This window comes from Centrocercus urophasianus, unplaced genomic scaffold, assembly GCF_019232065.1.
Source record: "Centrocercus urophasianus isolate 14NV4802_14NV808 unplaced genomic scaffold, USGS_Curo_1.0 seq_12, whole genome shotgun sequence".
In the NCBI taxonomy this organism is placed as follows: Eukaryota; Metazoa; Chordata; class Aves; order Galliformes; family Phasianidae; genus Centrocercus; species Centrocercus urophasianus.
In genome coordinates this window covers 8531664-8553725 of record NW_024884364.1, presented here as the reverse complement: position 1 = coordinate 8553725, position 22062 = coordinate 8531664, and the positions used below count along the sequence as shown (strand labels likewise).

Genomic DNA, 22062 nt, shown 5'->3' with positions numbered 1-22062 from the left:
TTCGCTGATGCCAGATATCATTCCTAATGTTCTCAGCCTCTTACATGGATTTCAGGACTTTGTATCCAAGAAGTCCCTAATGCTTTTGTGGAAAATGTTATTATTGAGGAGTACTGCATGCAAGGCTTACATTTCATTTTATGATCTTTTATAGAAAGCAAATTTTATCTCAATATGCTGTTTCCTTGTCCATCCATCCATTTATCTACTCCTTCCATCCCAAGATAATATTCAAGCTTGCTGGGCAATACGAGTTTCAAACTGAGAGAGGTCTAAAATAGGATTCTATCCTTGCACAAGTTCCTAAAAATCAGTGGGTGAGCAGTGGGTAGAGACAACTTGGCAACATGACCACAGAGGGAAAGACAGACAAGATTCATCTGTTAGTCATTCAGTTTGGCCTCAGGAAAGTAAATAATGGAATCCAGAAGAAATCAGAATTCATTGGTTTTGCTGCTCACATAGCAGCTTGGACAATCCAGTTGGGTGATACAGTAATGGAACCATTTGGGATTCAAATGTTCTACCCATCCTCACCATAGCACACCAGGAACACGTGCTGCCTGATTACAAGTTGGACATTGAGACAAGTACAGAATTTGTAGAAGGAAAGGCAGAATTAGTCCTCCCTACTGCTCTTTTGGTTTTCCTCCTCTTTTTGAACTCCCATTTAATAATATATGGTAATCTGCAAGATAACCTCAAGCATCTTGGATGTAAAATGAACCAGTTGGCAGAAAAATAGGGAAAATGTGCTTCTAAGTTACGCATTTACATTAAAATGGATGCCAGTGTAATGCTATTGTCTGGTAAGATGACCATGTACTAAATTTACTCAAGGGAAAAGGTGAAGGAATCATTGCTCTCTTGCCAAAGAAACACTTGACAAACAGAAAAGTGCTAGACAGGTAGTAGGAATCTGAATGTTTGCCATGCAGTTTACTGTATTTACTACCATTAAAACTTCTGGTTCTATTACACATTTTTTTATTTACTTCCACTGCTACAGTTAAGGATTAAGCAAAATGAATAACAGAATGCCTTATGAAATAATAGAACATTCTTAAAAATGTTGAAGTTCACCAATTTGGAAATAAACAACTGTCAGAGTTTTCCCAGATACAGGAAAAAGATGATACTGAGTGGTCTTCACATTGTCATCATCTCTTTACAGCAATATGAATCTTCCACTTCAGCACAAACCCAGTCTCTGTTTTGCCAATGTAGTTCAAAATCTACATCCACTGCAGGCATGTTTCAGGCTTTGCAGTTTTCAAACATTTGTATTAAGTCCTCACACTTTTAATAAAATCTGAAAGTCATCCTTATGGGGCCCAGTTTTTCCCCTCTGCCCTCAGCCAACACTCTTACTTTAAATGAGTGCTTTGCTTAAGGTGAACAGTCAGGCACAGGCACTCTTCACGGTATCCACAAGTGCTTTTCTCAAGAATGCAGTCTCAGCTCAGGAAAAAATATTGAGAAGATTAAAAACAGAAGTGGGGGAACTATACTCTTTAAACTCTCTCTTCAAAAAACAGAAACATTACAAATGTTACAAATGTATTTGTTATTATTAAAGCCAAAGGAGAAAAGGAAGGGGAGAGATGCAACAAATCAAGGCATTTCAAGAGTCCTAAGTGCAACATGTCTCTGTGTTTTGTAAATCCACCTCTATAACCCAGAAAAACACGGAAGACACCCAGCAGATTACTTGGCCCACAGGAATTGACAAAAGGGACCTCTCATGGAAGGTACCCAGCATCTTCTCAGCCCCAAAACAAAAATAGCAAGTAAGCATAAGAGCAAGCTTACTGTGCTCTGTGCTTTGCAGCCATCTGCTGAGCTGACACTGGTAACGTTTGTGAAGTAGTCACACCATCAAAATTTATAAAGCTGTTAACCAAAATCAAAGCTGTTTCTGCTGCCTTTTCAAAAACTACTGCATTTGAGTTATACTTAGTTCATATCCTTAAGATGCATTTCCAGACTTCCTGAAGCATGAGGGTCCTAAGCAGGTTTAGTAATCTGATCCACTGATGCCAAGAGATGAGGATCTAAGTATTACTCTTGTACACCTCTGCCTCAACTTTATTTGGATACAAGATGGGGAAAAAATGTATGTATGTATGCATGCTACATGGTCTAGAGAACCAAACGGTTGGCAAATGATTTTAGAAATGGTTAAATACATGCAACGCACCCAAAAAATCCGGAACTTTTTGAGGGGCCCAGAGATACACAAAAACCAGGGGCACAGGGTCACCTGTCGACATTGTTACAAACAGAAAATGATTTCAGCAAACTTGGAATGCATTTTTCACTCAAGAAATTATTTGACTTTCCATTCCTGTTCATTCATACACGTTTAAGTTTCTAGTAACTAAAGAAGTTTGTTTCATCGACACAGAGATACAGTATACATCTCTAAGTATTAAAAGAAAAAGGATTCCTCATTGAGGTTGGTTTGTTTAATTGTTTTTCCAAACAGCAGTATGGCATAAAATGTTATCAGCACAAATCTTTATAACCACTTATATACATGTATGCACTTTTATTACTTCCTCCCCCTGAATAATTGGACAAGAATACAAACCCACCTCAAAAGACTCTGTATTACTTCTAGTTCAGAAACTCTTTGAGAGTGGCAGGAAGAAAAAAGAAATTAGGAAAAAATATACCAAGAATCCAAAACACCATTCAGGAGAAGCAAGTACAACAAAGCTGCAGCCAGCTCCACAATGGCCCCTCTAGGGCTGTATCAGCTTTGCTCTACCAATAACAAAGAGAAAGCAACAACAAAAAAGCATAGTGGGGAAAAAAAGTTTTCTTGTCACAGTCTTGCCAGCTCCTTAGCCACTTGGTATTGTTCACTATGCATTACATGTCCTCAAGAAAATATATGATTTTGTAGTTCTTACTTAGAAACAGAAAAGTGCACACATAGACATCTTCTGCAGTGACAAAGTTACGTACTGCATCATGAAGTCTCAGACACCAAAGTAAACAAAAGGAACCCAAATCTGCTAGATAAAGACATTCTTGTACATACAAATATAAGCACAAATTGTAAAAATGATAGGGAAATGGCAGTAATCAACCTTAAAAAGAACAGTAGAGGAAAAAGTTAAGCAAGACAAGGTTGCACTTTGTTTGAGAGGCTTAGGTTTGTAGGAGAGGAATTAACAAGTGCTTTCTATCATTGCAACATGTCTTTGAGATTTCTATGGTGTGCAAGTTTCTTCCGGCATCTTTGGTTTTCACAGCCTGTTTTTGTTATTACATTCATTACGAAGAATGATTTTTGCTCTTTCATTTCAAAGGCAAACTTTGAAATTTGAACAAAGTAACAGATTTGTGCTACATTTTCACATCCTACATTCCTGTGTCAAGAATGTGCTCGAATTCTGGAAGCTAGACACACTCACATGAACTTCACTTTACATTTTTTCACACCAAACAATCCCAGTGGCTTCAGACTTGAAATCGGAAGTCTAGCCTTCCCTTCCACCTAGCATCTGCAATAATAACTCAATAGCAAAGTTTGTTGCTTAACGCCATTTCATATAATATCTAATTCAAACCTGACCTTATAAAACTGGACCCTTTACATCCAACTTCTGGCACTGTTTGACTGAGGAAGAGTTGGTCCCAGTACATATGAGTATTTATTATTTTCTTAGTACCTACATTTTCTTATGAAAATGTAGAGCCAGACTGACTGAAAAATACCTGCAAGATAGACTAGCATTATCTGCACATGGGTATTACTGTTCATAAAGTAACACTGATAAAAGTATTATCTTTGTAATGATGACTGTATCCTAAAAAATCAGCTTACTTGTATGCATATGATAGAAAATCTGTAGCTAAGCATTATAACATCCACTTCCTATCCCTAATACATAAATACCGAGTGCTTAAACTAACATATTCAAATCCACACAAGACCACAAAATGCTGAGAAATAACTTTTTCTCAAGTCTCTAGAAAGTTTCTGATGCTCAGAGCTTCTGAAAAGAAGATTGCTTATAAGATGCCAAGTTTTAGGCATTGACATTTGGAAAATGTTGGCCAAAGCTCCTTGGCTAAGCTCTAGGGATCTTGTTGAAGGAGTTCATAAACACGAAGCAAACAAGCAATCATTGTGTGGGCTGAAGAACACTCTTTGAGATGCACACAAAAGGAGTATTTTGATTAAAGGATGTGATACCAAGTCAACATTAGCTTGAGGTTGCCAAATGGAGGCCACCAGATGACTGACAAATGCAAATGCACCCTTAGCAGATGTTTCTCATTTCTGTGTATTATTCTTTAATCATCACAAGTTTTGTTTCTTCCACTACACTCTATAACATACTTCAGGGCTCAAATAAAACATTGACATTTTCCCAACATGATAGGCAGCACTGGAAATAAGGGAACAGGACATTTTTAGAATAATTTTTTTAAAAGTCCTATATTCTCTGACTGTATTCTACTTAGCTGATATTTGACCCTTTTCTTTTTCCTTTGTAGCGAATGGTTCTTCCCTTCAGAATTTTTTAAGTGGTATTTTTGCAAAAGCAGAGATTTCCTCTACTTTTACTCATCACAGGTCTTACCTTTTTTTTTTTTTTTGATTTGAAGACATTATTTCTATGTTGTCTAATCTCCATAACTCAAGACCATTTGCCCTTTTAACTACAGTCTTGGTAACAGTGATAATAAAATTGATTGCATTTCTTAGACACAGGATTATGTTTACGGAATTCTTCAACAATCTGTAGTTATATCTTACTTTTCACTTGAACGCTCACTGCTAAGTTACAAAGCTGATTTCCGTTTTTGTTCTTGCAGTCAGTCCTTCACTGTTTGTGGGCACATTTGTTTAACTGGTTCCAGTTCCACATAGATCAGGTGACTAAAGTTCAGGGAGTATTTAGACATCGCTCTCAGACATAGGGCTTGAATTTTGGGTGGTCCTTTATTGAGCCAGGAGTTGGATTTGATGATCTTTTTAGGTCCCTTCCAACGCAGCATATCCTATGATTCTGTGATTCTGTGAATAAGTATTTTCAAAGGAGATGGTGATTTTGAATATTTGGCTTTCCCCAAGTGCCTAACTGCAGACTATGCAGCAAGGCCAGTTCTTCCCCAAGTGCTGAATGTTTATTTCTGATAATAAGATTGCTTTAAAGTGTCTCAAACTGAGCATTAGTCTGCTTTCAAAGCAGACTAAGCAAACATAGGCAAAAGCCGTCATCATTTGTGTCAGGTATAAAACTTATACCTGTATCCAACACCTTAAGGAAGCTGAGACCAAAATGTTCACTGCTTTTAAAAACCAAGTTGAAATTTTCTGTTTGTGACAGCATCACCAATTGCTTTGGAAGTTACAACATTCTAGAACCAGTAATGAAAAGCTAAAATCCTAATCATACAAAAAATCCTTTTTTTCTGTTAGTTTAAGCTGGAGGAAAAGAAATAGAAGAAATCTACAACATATGAGCAAAATTATCTCTAAATGGAGTGTTCAAAAAATGTTTCCATCAGGCATCAGCAGACGGGTCTTTAACTGAAAGCCAAGTATTAAATGGCATCTATTTTAAGTTTTGCATTCCAAGAAAGAAAGTATGAGCCAGATAAGTTAGTCTGTGTTGACATGTAAAGTACATCACACCCATTAGAAGGGCAGACATGGATCTAAATGACCCAAAAGATTCTCTGTGACTCAACTGAATACCGGAGAAAAGAAGCACAAATGAATTTGACCATTGGTAATTCAGTTGTAGTCCTTGCACCTCTGAATCAGCCTGTATGTAGACTTCCACTGGACAGAAAACACCTGGAAAAGTTCTCCTAGGAGGGCTTGCTTCTTTGACAGCTTTGGATGACAGCCTGCATAAACAAAGAGGCAAGAAAGAGACATTGTCCTTTTCTTTTTTTCTCTTTTAACTACAGCATTGTTTTTACGATCACTTCCAAAAGGCCAAATGTACAGTTCCACAGTTTTTCTACAAGCAGAGCATATACTTACGAGCTTGGAGTTATCAATATATGCCTAGTATTTTCAACATTCTTCACTGTAACTCATACTGGTTTTCCCTCAGAGTTTATATTTAATTTTCCCCGGAAAGCTGTAAAATTGAAATTTTTGTGCACATAAAAACTTCACTCCTCAACTATTAGTCTCATGTATGATATCACTTCCTTTTGTTGTTTATAAGCAAGAAGATTGTTCAGAAATTTCCCAGATTTGTGTATTCTCAGTGAATTAAAAATATTAATTTAATCCTTATTTAAACAAAATAATTAGAAAATCAACATGATGTCAAACTGAGACTAGTTTCAGTAGTAGTGATGGTAATTGATTAACTTCACTCTACTTGACAACATTGTTTAAATTCTTCCTGCCTCCCCCTGAGTCAATTATTTTAAAACTCAAGGGATTTCTCTCATGCACATCTGCGAATTCAATGTCAGTTCCAGACTCACATTCTGGTGGTGAATCAAGCTGGCCTCAGTTCACCCAACAAGAGGCCAGCTTTTACCAGACAAACAAACTGAGGTGACTTAATACTTGTGGGGTTTCACTGACTGATATCTGGCATATTCACTTGCATTCACCATCCTTTTTCCACCTCTAATGAATCAAACATATTACTACATTCTGTTGACAAATTGAAGATGATAGGAGAGAGCAGATGAGATAGACATTAACAATTTTAAAGCAAGGACGCATGGCTTAACTCCCTAAATATCTGACGCCACCAGCTCTTCAAAGGGAGGCTTTCATTTCTGAGAAAGGATTGAGAAACAGATCTAAACTTTAAATGTTTTCTTATTATTTAAACTAAATTATTGGGAAACTAGGCAAGAAATAACAATTCCCAATTACAGCACCATCACCAGTGAATGTCCTAGGTAGCATACATAGCATTACTTAGTGATATGGGTTATCCATATATGGTATATTCTTATAAATGATGGGAAACTACTCATCAAATCATAGATTGGTATGGGTTGGAAGAGACCTCGAGGATAATCAAGCTCCAGCCCCTCTGATTTTTATATATGTACACGCATATATGTACACCTTATAGTAAATACAAAGTTTAATTCATTTTTTCAGTACAAATTTGAGCAGTACCAAAATGAGAATTTGTTACTTAGTATCTTAACCATGAACTAAGCCGAGTTACAAAATTATACATGAATTGATATGGTTTGGACTTCTTCCATCAAACAGAAACAGTGTTGGGCTCTTAACATCCCTGAGAAAAGAGACCTGTGCAAATAAGTCATGAGACCAAAAGCCTGGCACTGCCAATGACTTCCTGAGAACCTTTAGGCAAATTTTTTTCTTTTTTCCTTTGTTTTCCTGTTTTTTCCTGGTTATAACAAAATTTATCCATACTTACCCTAGAAATTCTTGTGGCTGTAAGCTATTGGTTCTTGAGCACTAAGCAGCACTAGAACAAAATTGGCTGTCATAAGCACATCGTTTTTTTGAGAACAGGAATATAATTTCATTTTTTCCAGCTGTTGTTTCTTGGCATGCTCCCATGTAATACTGCTAGTACTCCTCCCAGGGGGCTTTTTTCACCTTTACTAGCTTTGTTTCAGTGCTGTCTGCTCATAGTTTTTCAGGCCTGATTTTGTGGCTCTTGCTCACACAGGATTGTACACATTACTCTTCAAGTACTTTCAAGAGTGTCACTGAGACTAATTGATAGGCAAGGAATTGCTCAGGCTGAAAGAAGCCATGTATAGGGGACAGAAATGCAACACACCTAAGATAACCTAGGCCAAAGGAGATAATATACCCATGTCAATTTCTAATACTTTTTGAAGAGGCTGCTCTTCCCACTTTCAGATCTGAGACTTCCAGTCTTTTCCTTAAGAGATTCTGAGTTTTCTCGTCTTGTCCCATCATACTATGACTTTCTTTTCATTTTCTCTCAGGTAGGAGCTGTTTTTGCAGCACACTCTTCACTGCTTCTTAGCCAACTGTCCTTTAGTGTCTAATGTAATTTTTTGGCAGTGTCATTTCTCATCCTTTGCTATTTATGGATCTACCTTCACTTACACTGCATAGGCCACAAAATCTTTAAGGTGATCCTGCCTTTACTACACAGCACTCATAGTGCCCTTCTCCTTGGCAGTCTAACAGTTTGTTCTTTTATCATAACCAGATGCTTGGGACAAGTGGAAGAACAGATCACATCATATTCCCCTACAAGAAAGATATCTTGCATGCTGTCAAATATGGTGTGCATACCCTTTGAGCTTGACCAAATTTCTTGAAGATATGTTTTTGGAAAAAGTGTATGTTTTGGAAAAAGTGTTACTGTTGCTAAGAGCTAATGCCAACGCAAACTAGTTCGAAGAAATATCTTGGAAGATCAGCAGTACATGCTAGGAGCTCAAATCCCAATAATTATCATAGCATGGGAAAATCGATGGATTTTCTCAATAACTTCCTAAGAGATGGCCCTTCCGGAAGACCTAGTTAGCAAAAATTTTCAACTTAGTATGCTAAGGTTCAATGTAAATCCTACTATCTGCCATAAAAATAGAGAGTAAGTAATACTGATAGCTGTCTACCATAAAGAGAGACTTGAAATATCATAGAATGCTTTCCTGGTTGCATAGAGCACTATGTATCTGAAAAAAAGCCAGCAGGCTGTTTCGAACTGCACAAGCATTTCTGCTGAGAAAGCAGCAGCTGCCTCAGAGCCATTAACAATGAGGTCTGCTTTGAAGAGATGGAGCAAATTTATTTGCTCTGCAACAGAGTAAACCTTTAGTTCTGATTTTTTTTAAACATTCTTTCAATAGTTTAGCCTGGGTTTTGAGCAACCTTTTCAGAATTAAGCACCCTACCAGACTGCTGCCAACAAAGGTTGGTTCATTCCTCAGTAAAGTGGAAGTTTTGTTATTTAAATAAAGTAGCTACTGTAGTAGATTTGCAGATATGTTAAGAGTATTACAGGATCTAGAGGGGTAGATTTAGGAAGAAAATACTATAAAGCAGGAAAAAATTAAACAGTGTACTTATTGAAACTTAAAAGACATTATGACATGTGACATGATTGCATCAGATAATGAGCAGGTGGAACTGTGCTACCTGTATGTGTAATGCAATGAGTGTCACAAAGTGAAATTATGGTTATGCTTTTCCTTTACAACACAGTCACCTTTTAAAACCTATGCAGCACCATCCATTACATTAGCGGAAGAGTAATGAAGATACTGGGTCCTTCCATCCCTTTTTATGAATTGCAAACCACCATACTGTGTTTTTCTATGCACAGGCAGATTGTCCACCACCTTTTTTCATCAGCACCTGAAGCTGAAGTAGTGCATGCACACGCCAAACATTCACAGTGACAGGATGGTAGCTTCTGGTAATCGTAATGAGATCAGTCAGAATGATGCAGACAGATCACTTGACACACAGCCTCTCTAAATGAAATATCTGCAAACTATCGCTGCAAATCACCAAACTGCAGTTGTATATGGAGACTGAACAGCCATCATAAGTGCCCCTAAAGGGCCTGCTTACTCCTGTGCAATACTAATCACATGAGGTCTACGTGCAGGGAGTTTCAGGACTCTCTCACTTGAACCTTTCAGGCTTGTATTCTTAAGGGCAGACCATTATGTTTTGCCAGGATAAAAGTTACACCACACCAAGGTAACCAGAGAGTCACGTACGGGCAGCAAGAGGTAGCAACAGGTCGGTAGTGCTTTCACAATGATTTTCTTGTCTGAGGTTCATAGTATGTTAAGGGTGGATTAACTACCTGACACTGCAGGTCAATGGCTCAATGTGAACTGTATGAAATAAGGTATCAGGATCTTGCCCAGGACTGGCATAAAAGCCTCATATGTCTGTAAGTGGAACTAGTGATATGTGCTCTGGAAGCACACCACCAGTATGAAGTTTTTCAACTAGTGAAAGTTCATCTGTCAGGCCTCTAAAGTAAGTACCCTGGAATTTTACTGGGAAAAAAATACTTTAACAGAAACATTCTTATATCCAAAAACCTGCTTGCAAATTTACTCCCTTTAGAGAATAAGCTGGGATATTTTAGCAGACTCAGCTGCAAATATTTTATTGGCAGCTGACTAAAAGCTTCAGTTTTTTGATAAAATTTCCCCCCCCCCCCCCAAAAAAAAAAACACCAAAAACAAAAAACCCAGATGCTTACAGGAGACTGACATTACAAGAGGAAGAAAGCAACACTGGGAAAAAATGCATAAGCAAAAAAGAGCCAGATCCCCTCAGAGCTTGCTTTGGGTAAATTATTAATGATTTCCATGGAAGCCCATCAATTTGCATGAATTTAAAGAAGAATCAGGCAACTTGTTTTCTGTGTACAGTGAATGCATAGTAATCATTTTGCCTCCCCACATACTTGGAAAGTGTCCTACTACAAGAAGTTACAAACCATCTAAGCACTGAAATGTGGGAAGAGATTAAACTCTGGAATCAATTAATTTGTACTCCAACCTGTGATCAATCTTATTTTTTCTACGAGGTATTTATTATGTCAGTTATGCGCCTTCAGCATCTCAGCATTCCATTAGGTGTCCAGGGAGAGCTGCCTGTATTGAAAATTTTCATAAACTACCCAAAAGCTTTTAGATGCACTTAGAAATCATTAATCATTGTAGGGGAGTTTCTGGCCTGCTTTAAAGTCAATAGCAAAACTTCCCTTGACTTCAGCAAGGATTGAATTTCACCTCATCCATATGTCTAGCAGGTGCCATTGCTTTTAATGCCAATTACCATCGGGTGTCTTTGCTGGCAGTTCCAAATACACCACTTTCTTTATCATCCAGTATATTAGAAACTTGTTTTCTGCTGGCTCATGCGAAGCTTTCAGCTCAAGGTGGAGGTTGTGAGATCTGTCCAAATGAGGTTGTACACTGCTGGAATAAGTTCCTGGCTCCTTTCCAGGCTCTTGCTCTCTGTCCCTTAGTGGCCTTGGAGCTAACCGAGTAATAAATCAAAGCTGATTCATAATTTATATGGCCCAAGGGTTGCAACAAAAACTTGATGAATCTACCAAAGCATCCTGCCAATTAGAACTATTTGTTATGCCACTGATCTTCTCATGTGGTGAACTGCTCGACGCTATTTTGCATGCAGTCACATTTTAGGCTGACTTTGCTTTATCTGAGCAAATCATCTAGGTATAGAATTAATAATGCTAACAAGCATTTTGGACTTCTAGTTCAACTTCCAACCCTAGAGCTGCGGATAACTACACATCAATTAATTTCTTCCAGCTTCCACTATGAGGTATTATCATTTAGCAGATGGAGAAACATTAGCAAAAAGCTGCTAAAAGGCTTGCTCAGCTGCTGATACAATATCTATAGAAGGTGGATCCTTCCTGTAATGATTAGTTTCCATGTGTTATTAAGTTATTATCTCTACGTTTGCCCAATTTGCTCCTTATTTTTCAGTCTTGGAATAGGACGTACCTGAATTCTTAAGGCCATCCCATTTCACATCTCTGCTAGAGACATTTGTGTTCACTGAACTGGTGACCCATGCAAGAATTGATATATCTAAGTAATGAAGATTTCATCTTTGAGCACAGTTTCACCTGAGCACAGTGATCTAGCCTGTTCAGTTTGCCCTGTAAGGCCTTCCAGTCCCCAGGCAGATCAATACTTCCTCCCAGCTTCGTGTCATCTGCTAACTTACTTGGGGTGTGTTTAATCTCCTCATCCAGGTCATCAGTAAAGATATTAAACAGGAGAATGGAACGCCTAAATTATTTTCTACCATGTGTACCCTGTAAATTATCTATAGGTGATAGTAGAACCATTCTGGATGTAATATATATATAGATCACTTCAACTCTCAGGCCATCTTAAAGAAAGGTGGAATTTATCCTAAAAATGGTTTTATAACCAGTATAGCACATAATTTCAAGCGAATTCAGAATAAAATATCATGGATAAAAGAAAGCAGGGTTAACTGCTAGAATTGCTTTCCCATGTGCAAGCAAATTTGATTTTAGTCCTGACTGCAGTGCAAACTCCAGGACAGAGAAACTCTGTTGCCATATTTGGATAGGCCCAGTACAGGGAACATTTTGGACATAACCAGCTAATCTCACTCCATTGAAATTCTTACCGCCTCCAGAAAAGGCCAACATCAAACTCTCACGACATCCGAAGTGGATGTTGGTGGTATGGCAGTATAGATTGAACTTACATGTTGTTGCCATGTGACAGATGGCAGCAGATTGCAGTCTGACAAAACAATGTCAGATATAGGAGTGGGTATGAAGCAAAGGAGGGGGCCTGTATTCGTCCATGCAGAAGAACTGGCACCCACTGACATTTATCAACACTTGCTGGACATTTGTGGAGACCAAATAGTGGATGTAAGCATAGTGAGGTGGTGTGTGGTGCATTTCAGCAGTGGCAATGGCAACACGAATGACAAACCATGTTTTGGATGGCCATGCAGATTTTCAGGAGCATGGCATGCACGGTCTTCTTTATCACTGATAAAAACGCACAGCGAATGGTGGTGCCTATGTTGAAAATAGTGTTTGGTAGCTGAGACTTTGCTCTATCAAATAGCACTATTGTGCTCTTTGTGCCTGTTGTAGTTTCTGTGGAAATAAACAGGAGGCATTACTTTCAGAGCAACCTAAATACATTTATGAATATTTTAAATGAAATCAGTCATCTACCATGATTATCATCATTATGAACTGGTTCTCAATTAATTTGAAGTGATATGTCTGATTTGTACTTGAGAAGATTATTTCTAGTGTGCTTGCCAGACTATTACCCAGATTTTGCAGTCTACCTGTTTTCAGGATCTATACTTTTCACACTCTACATATTTCCAGAAACTTTAGGAATATGATTAGAAACATTCTTATCACCAAAACCATTCCATCCAAATCAGAAGAGATATTTTCACTCAGAATTAGCATTAATAAGTCTTTTTATTCTCTACAGAATGGTGACAGGAATCCATCCACATCTGGACTGCTGTTGCTTTTTAGAGCTGACTTGTTTCCAGAATATTTGCTTAGATATATTTCCATAGAAATGTTCTTTTCTGTTCACTATGTGTGGACGTTCATCTAAGTCAAAGTACTCGTGTTTTGTGGTGCTTGTGCTGTCTCTTCTTGTGTAAATATTTGAGGAAATCCTTAAACACTTCCTTTAAAGTCATTAATGAATGCTCTCATTTTTACTAGCCCATTGTATTAACTAAATTCATTCAGTGGCATTTGAAATGGTTATTTCAGTACTCATGCATGATATATCTGAGCACCATTTCTGACTTCGCACACTTGACCTTGTAACTGCTGTGTCATTAAAGCCTTGAATTTCCATTGCATAGCAGCTTGGAGTCTGGTACAGCCTCACCTAGAAATACCACCTCTATAAACACATGATGAAATTTTGAAAGAGACATTCCAGGCATAGTAGAAACACAGCGTGTACTGTAAATTTTAATTACCTAATGACAATCTGAAGATAAAAACTATTTCTGTGCTTGAAAAAATGCAGACCATGCTTTTTGGCACTGGGGAGGCAAGGGTCCAGGGGACATGAGATCTGGCTGGGATGGCAGAACACACCTGAGGTAGAACACAGTTCAGGAGGTGGGTTCTGTGGCAGATTCCTCATGAACAAGCAATGTTTGTGCTGCTGGTTCTGGATGAAGCTTCATATTGCCACAGAAAGGTGGCTGACCCACTGACACAGGCAGAGAATGCCTCTCACCTGCCCTATGTCTTTAACACTCCCCCAGATCAACACTGGACAGAGGATTTGGCATGTCTGTTCTTCAGGTATCAGCAAACAGAGAGCAGGGGCTCTTCCTTAACTCACAAGGTACTGTGGAGATAAGTATCTGAACATTTAGGTACTACTGTGATAGTGACCAAATAAGCCACTGGTATGAGCTTATTCTGTACTATATTAGCACAGAGAAGAATTCTCCTGCTTGCCTCTAATGGGAAACTCCTAAAATCTGGCCTTAAAAGGAGTGGACAACAAACAGCACAAATCCCTCTGGGGGATGAAAGGAACATCATACGTTGCAGTTTGCAAAGGCATTTGACTTACAAGGGTGGCATTTTGAACATATTCTCAGTACATTCTCCTCTGTGAGCCTGAAAGCATTTCACTTTATGATGAAACACACAATTTCTACTTTTTTATTAACAACAGTAATACATTTCTTTTCATTTTTTCATCCCAACCTGAGTAGAAAATACATGTCTGTTTGAGAAATGCTTTATTGTTTTGATTTTACTTGAGAGAAAGAATGATGATGAACAAAATAAAAATATGCCTTTCTGTAACAGATATTTTGTTCTCTGCTCAGTATGGGGACATTTCCACTAGCTTCAGGCCTTGATTCAGCAAAGGAACTAATCACACACATAACACAATGTACATAAGCAATCCAGTTTAGTTACTCTCAAAAGTAATGAGATGCATGTTTTGCTTCTTTATCAAATCAGTTCTCTGGAGAGTTGAAACAGAAAACATCTCCTTTATGTTGTGATATCCTATAAGGCTAGAATAGCAACTGTCTGGAAAGCTCATCTCCTTTAAGCCTTGCCGTGTTGTAGGACAAGGGAAAATGTTTTCAAACTAAAAGAATAGAGATTCAGACCGAAAATAAGGAAAATATTTTCTACACTAAGTACTGGAAAAAGTTGCCCAAAGAGTTGGTGGATGCCCCATCCCAGGAAACATTTACGGTCAGGCTGGATGGGGCTCTGGGCACCTGGCTGAGCTGTAGCTGTCCTGTTCATTGCAGGGGGGTTGGACTAGATGGCCTTTAAGGGTCCCTTCCAACTCAAACAGTTCAATGATTCTATGATTCCATAACTGTTCACTAAAGGTAAATATGCAGTGTCCAATATTCATTTATCTGGATATCAGCAATGGAAGACAGACTTTTTTTTTTTTTCCCTGCCCATACAGAGCTCTGATATTTCATAGTGATTATATTTAAAATATTTGGGAGAATTCTTCCGAATATATTACTTGTAAGTTAGCATAGTTGGTTGAGCAGCAGCTCAACCTTTTATGGTAAATTACGTGAAAGGATATGGTGTGAATCAGAGGGTTCTGCCAAACAAATAAATGTAGGAACAAGAACTGGCTAGTGCAGTCAGGGCAAGGAGAACTACCTATTGCTGTGGTGAATAAAGCACATTGGTCATTGCACTCCATAGTAGCAAATTATGTGTTCCGACTTTTGTTATATTATATCAAAAATATGTGTTTTGCTTCATTTTTTCTTACTACGTGAGACTAAGCTGATAAAAATTCCAGGATGAATAAAGAATTGGTTTGTTAAGATTGGCAGCCGCAAGGAACTGGAAAGTTTACTTTTCTGATTTTTTATGTTATTTTTTATTTTTTAAAGAGGCAAACATAAATATCCTGACTAAAATTACACAGTGCCCTTTATACCTTATGTTTCCTTCTACAGGTGACTCTCCCAGAAGAGCTAGTCTCAGCTGGCAGTAGCAAATCTTTGCATGTATTGTTAAAAATCAGGAAAAAAAAAATCAAGAAAAGAAATTCAGTAGTCTTAACAGACTAGATTTCATCATAAATTCGAAATTCTGTCCAAGATCATGGTGTAGAAACATACCAGAGAGAAACACACAGTGATACTTAATTCTGTCCTGGAGGCCTGGCAAAATTTCAGTCTGGGCCAATAATATCTCCCTGTAATCTCCCTGGCACTTCCCACCTACTCTATTATAGCAGTTCAGCATGCTCATACAAACCCTTTCTTGGGAGGCAGTTTTGTAGGAATTACTTTGGCTGAAAAGCCTGAGAAACTTCTCACTGTTACAAACCACTGTTAACCAAAAGCACGTCTTGTGATACTCCCAAAAGCAGTAAAGAAATCACCTGCCATAACCCAGTATCTACCTTTACCTCAATGCAAGTAGCTCATGCTGCCTGGCAAGCAGAAATACTAGTTTTTCACAGACTAAACAAAGTGCAACATCTATACCTATTTGTATGCTAGCTGTAAACACACCCAAATAGCTTCTAATAGTTTATTCACAAAGAATCAAGTTACTGACATTGAACAATAGAAATGCATTCCATATCAGAACAAATCTGAAGTAGTGCGTTAATTAACAATGTAGAAAAATTCCTTAGACAAATTAAAGTTGGAAAAAACGGAGACTGTGATTTCATTGGCTTAAGATAGTACTTCTATAGCTAGACATTCAAAGCACTGCGCTGTTTCCTAATTATACAGCCATGTATTTCTTCCAGTAGAGTCCGCAGGAATTGTCTGGGTAAGACCACCCATTTAGTTCTTAAATTCTAATCCTTAATCTTTCATGTTGATTTTCCACAAACAGTTTCCATACTTAAGTTCTCCCACACAGCAGGAGAAGGCAGCAAGAAAGTGGCCCGACCCAGCCCAGGTATGCACCGTGAGCAGCTCCTTGTGTTATCTCACAGAGGGCAGACAGAGCTGGGCAGCAGTGGATAGGAGCAGGGCCCCAAAGCAGCTGGAAGAGCAAACAAGCAGCACAAACAGAACTAGCACTCACCTACCGCAGCCACTTTCAGGACAAGAAACACAGCTTGGCTCCAGTCTTACAGAGTAATTGTAACTGTACAAAGCATACACCACATAAACAGTGGCACCGAAGCTATCACGGCCAGAGAAATACATGCTACAATTAACGTGTTTAGATCCCCCCATGCCAAAGTTTTTGGCCAACCATTTTTCTGGTTTGGGGCCAGGCAGTTCAAAACTTCTGTCATTTTCTACCTGAAGTCCTTGCTGTGCACCTCAGGGAGGTGTCTTGGCAGAGGAAACTGCAAGTAACAGGTCCTTCCTAAGGCTGGATGGAGCTAAGAGTCCACTCAGAACAGGAAATACTCATCCGAAAGAGTGATCAGGAGCTGGAATGGGCTGCCCAGGGAGGTGGTGGAGTCACCAACCCTGGAAGCATTGAAGAAATGTTTAGAAGTTGCACTGAGGGACATGGTTTAGTGGGAAATATTGGTGGTATGTGGATGGTTGAACTGGAAGATCCTAGAGGTCTTTTCCAACCTTGGTGCTTCTATGATTCTATTCTATGATTCTATGAACACCAGCATCCTGCTGCCCTCAGCTCCCCATGAGTACCAGGTCAGAAAAAGGGAATGAGTGAGGAAGAGCTTCCTCATGTTTTACGAACAGAAGACTTGGTTCACCTACTGATGACTCAAATTTCAGATGGTATCATCTGATCACATCAAATGTGGTGACCCATGTTTCTTCTGAAGTCTAATAGCAAGTGGAAACTACTGAGAATGTACCTGTCTACCATCTTTTAAATAGGAAGCGAGATCATATGAGATCATGCCCCATAGCCAGCCTAAATCAGCCACATGCATTGTAGTAGGAAAGTAGTGGAAAAAGGCAATTAGAACAATGCTTTTCCAAGAAGAGAACAGCCAAGATTCTTCTAGCATCACAGAAGTCTGATAGACCCAACAGGAGTTAGGATGACAAAAGTGATTACAGAGAGCAGATGCCATGACATTCCCCTTCTTGTTTTTATAATCAGTCACGGGTAGAAATTTGGCACATCATTTCTGAAGCAATCGTGACAAACACGATATTTTTTCTAAGCTGGAGAAATATAAAAATATTTTTAGCTCAATGTTGCTTAAAATCTTGGTTTTGATTCAAGCATCGCAAAATATTGAGCATAATTGCAACATTGTGTGCCGCCAGCATCTGCAGTACAAAACTCTTTGTGTTTTTCTCACACTTCATGTGAAAGAAGAACATTTTGCACCTCAGTAGATGGCTGTAGTTTTGGATCACAAAGCACCAAAGGTTTTGATCTGTTCTGATTCCTACCCTCGTGTCTCATTTTTCTCGAGGCTTAGAACAAAATATTAATGTGACTCATCTGTCATAAGTAATTCTCATATCCTCAACTGTATTCTAGTTTGTGTCTAGAGAAAAGTTGTGGTTTTGTAGAAGTGTTTGTGTACTTTGAATAAGGGAGGATGGGAATCAAAGGTGTTTTATACAAAACAAAACAAAAAAGAACTATGGCCACAGAAAACAGTAAATTATAAATAAAAGCAACTTTCATGCACTGTAATTAAACATAATAAATACTTTAAAACGCACTATTTCAATTTAGTACTTCCCAGCTTTAAAAATCACAGCTGTCAGTTCCTGGAACACTGGAAAAGGAAACGATAAATGACAAAACAATATATATTTAGACTTTGTGGACTGGCATGTCCAAAGTGAGTCCCAAATGTGATACTGAAACATTTACAACAACACTAATTATGCCTGGAAAGCTGCTATTTGAAATTGCAAATGTCAGTTCCAGGATGTCAACATTTTCTGGTACTGTTTAGGAAATCCTGCGTAGTGTGCTACTTTCAAAAGACATAATTATGTGTGCACATTCCTGTGACTTTGCTCCAGACCTGGCTTTCTATTCCATGATAGTTCTCTCTCACAAAAATTTTAACAATTCAGTAGAAAATAGCCCAAACAATGAGTAGAGCAGCAATTCTGCTACAGAAGCATTTGCAGCAATTGACCGGATTCCTCTTTTCTCCACCAAACCAGACTGAAATACTTTACTAAATAGATCCAGCTCATTGCAAACCTCATTCCACAAAAGTCATTTGCATTTGGGCTGGATATTGAATCAGAGCAACTCAGGTCTACGCTTAAAATAGAGTTTGTATTTATATAACTGAACTGGGGGTCATGCTGTTTTTGTGTTAAAGAGATTACAGTGATTTTCTACATTTCTACTGTTGCCTTTCTGCACTTGCATTGAAAATACAAGTTTTTCACACCTGGCTAAGACCCGCAGCCAACAAAGTGGGAGAGAGAGGAGAATGCATGCTGCCTCCTATAAAGATTTTGTACACAGAAAACAAATCCTCCACTCTCCTTTCAGCTACAGATTAGCACTAAAGGGTTCTTAGCAGAGAAATGAAATGCAACTGTACCAATCAGGAAATCTAATGCTTAACTTTCCTCTTAGGAATGATTTCCCTCATTCTTTTCATATTCTTTCTCCCCTTGCTGCTCGAGGAAGTCTTAACAGGCCCTCTTTTCTCCAAAACAAAAATGACTGTCCCGTGTTGCTTTGCTCTTTCCAACACTGATGCTTTCCACTTGTAACAACTCCATGCAGCCTTGTATATATGAGGATCTCCACATTACCCAATAACACAGGAGAGACAGGGCATGCAGTAGACCTTTCATGAGATTAATTATTTCATGAAAAAATAGTCATTGCATCATCATAAGCTTTCAGTTCTGAAAGTTAAGTGAAAGAATGCACATATAGCCATCAGTCTCAGGACATGAAGAGCTGGATAGTAATAATACTGGAAAGATTCATAGAGAACAACACCTCAAAGCAGCCAGAAGTTTCTCTCCTGAAAATCATCAGGAGCCAAAATCTGGTTTTTTGTTACGCAAAACCCAACTGGGTTGGGTTACACGCTGGCCAGGAATGTCCTTGGAGCATACAGGAAGGCAAGGGCAGCAGTGGTGGCATGGAATGAGGAAAGGCCCTTGAGAAGGAAAAGGTGGGGACATCAGTGATGTTAAAGGAACTTTGTGAGGACCAAGGGTGACACTGCGTGAGGAAGTTACGAGAGGATGGGACACTTTTTCTGCTCCCAGAGTTGGATTTTATCCTGGGGACCACTTCTTCCATCTCTTCCTGAATGGGATGCAGAGACTCTCTGCTCCCTTCTGCTCTCTCCACCATCACCACCTATGCATTTTTCTGTAGCTTCTTGATTGTCAAGGAGGGGTTGGTACAGGTTTGCAGGAGCAGGAATTAGGATAGCAGCAAGGCAGAAAGCCAGGGAAATCCTGCTTCTCCTGAAGGCAGAAAGGGCAGATGTGACTGCTACTGTACTGGGACCCGCTGGTACATGCTGGCACTCCTTCAGCCGCCCTCTAATCCCACAAAGGCAGTAACAGCAACATGGATGGTACAAACTGCAAGCAGGAATGAGCTGCTCGGCTGAAATGCCTAATCCCTCTCTCCTCAGGCACAGGCAAAATAACTTGCCATTCCCTCCAGTCTGGCAGCTCTCCACTTTGTTAACTATTAAAAGCTACCTCCGAATTCATGACTTTCCTTCATCCATGCAAGAAGCTGAGCCAGAGCCCAAACCTAAACACCTGCAAGCTGTGGAAAAGTTCGTGTCCAGAGCCAAATTTTGGAGCCGAGGGCCATCTCTGTAGGTGATGAATGGGTATAGATGTTGTCTGAGTTACTGAATCATTGCTTAAAGGAAAAGACCTGTTTGGCCAGATAGACAATTAAAAGCCACTGTTCATTAAACTAGGAAGCAAGTGGCAATGAAACTGGCCATTTCTACTCTCCAGGCTGTAGAATCCTCTCAGGAAAGATGCCAGATGCACATTTCTTCCTCCAGCTCAAATGGACAGGAATAAATCTGAGGTAAAACAGTCAAACTACCTGCAGGTTTCCTTTGTAAATTCAGTATTGCTTCTTGACTGTCTTCCCTTTCCAGATGCTCTATTCTTCTAAGGTTAATGCATGTTGGTGATGGATGGGCCATCTGGGGCTCAGCTCCTGGAGCACACAAGGTCCTGGGGCAGGCAGCACTGTGGGAGTTCAGCTGAACAAAGGTTGAGAGCTTCTACTCTTGAGTTTTCATTTTGTCCTGGCTGATAAAATGCTTCAAGTAAATTGAGAGAGACCTTTGGGTACATGGCTCTCTGGAGCTACTCTGTCTACTAAGGAAACCAGTAACTTTGGAGAGGCAAAACACAGGCCAGGAAGATCTTAGGCCAAATACTTAAAATTTCAACCACAAGTCCAATCAGTGTGTGAAAAGTACTACCCTGCTTATCAAAGAGCTGCTTTTCTTGTTGTCTGGGTGTTAGTGCATGATGAACATTGAGCAGCAAATGGAGCGTACTGTCAGCAGCACAGGGCAGGGGTACACGAACAGGCACTGGGCTCTCTCTTGTCCTGATCCAGCAAAGCACTTATGTATGTACTCTAACATAAGTAGCAGCACAACATCTCCAGAATTCAGGGTTCAGACCAAATCGTGAACATCCAGGTGGCAGCTGAGTCCACCAAACCACTGTCTTCTCAGCCATGCCAATGGGATGCAGTTAGGTGAAGTGTGCATGATGTGGTAGTGGCTGTGTGAGAGGGATTAGCCTATAAAACAGATAGGTATAGTTCATTTTTATGTAGGATGCTAGTATTGCCTGTGGCTTCACTTGTTAACACCTTTACATTTCAAGTTCAGTGATGCTTAGGAGTGTGTATGGCGGTCCCAAGCACTTCCTATCAGTCCAAGCCTCTCAGGGGCCAATGATTGCAAGACATTATTTGTACGTACATTTTTGTGGGGGAAATACACGTGGAGAAAGATGAGAATAAGTAAATGTTTTTCAGCAATCCTTCAAATGGATAATTTTGTACCTAATAATCTGAAAAAGTTACACTCCAGAAGGGTGGAAACAAGACTCAAGGAACTTTTCCTGAAGTCCAGACCCAAGCTTTGATTTATTACAGAATTGCCAACAAGAATATCTGACTTTAGAATTTTCATTCTATATTCAAATTGCTACATCAGTTTTTGCATGCACTTAAAAGGCTTCCTAAAGTGAATGAACTGCCAGGTTGTCATACTTCTGAACAGATCTTGAATTAAGAAGTCTGAATATGGAATTAAGAGACCATGCTAAGCCGCTATGTTTAAAAATCTTGGGCAAAATTCCTCAGTATTTCTGCAAAAGAAGGCCAGTGTGCTCCTACATTTCTTATAAGCTTTCTTTTCCCTCTAGGGACCATCTTAAAATCAACAAAATAACAACGGGCCTTACACAAACAGGAAATCTAGGTCTCTTACAGTGAAAAGCAAACAACCTGTCCTTCTGCCCTTTCCTGAAATCTGAATGTAAGTATATACAGCTTTGAAATGCTGAATGAGTTGTGCATAATGCCAAAACCAAAGCGCAAAGGCTTAAAACTGAAGTTGACTTAAAGC

The 22062-nt window shown here is 39.1% G+C and overlaps 1 protein-coding gene across 4 annotated transcripts in view; it reads left to right on the top strand.

Moving 5' to 3' along the window:
- Window positions 1-22062, top strand: part of COL8A1 (collagen type VIII alpha 1 chain) — an 86356-nt gene that overhangs the window by 33553 nt on the left and 30741 nt on the right. For 3 of the 4 annotated variants that reach the window (XM_042810675.1, XM_042810677.1, XM_042810676.1), the window contains one exon: window positions 21860-21972. The exons of the other annotated variant lie outside the window; for it this stretch is intronic. The gene's annotated coding sequence lies outside the window, so the exon portion shown is untranslated. The remainder of the gene's footprint in view (window positions 1-21859; window positions 21973-22062) is intronic. 4 annotated transcript variants of the gene reach the window in all.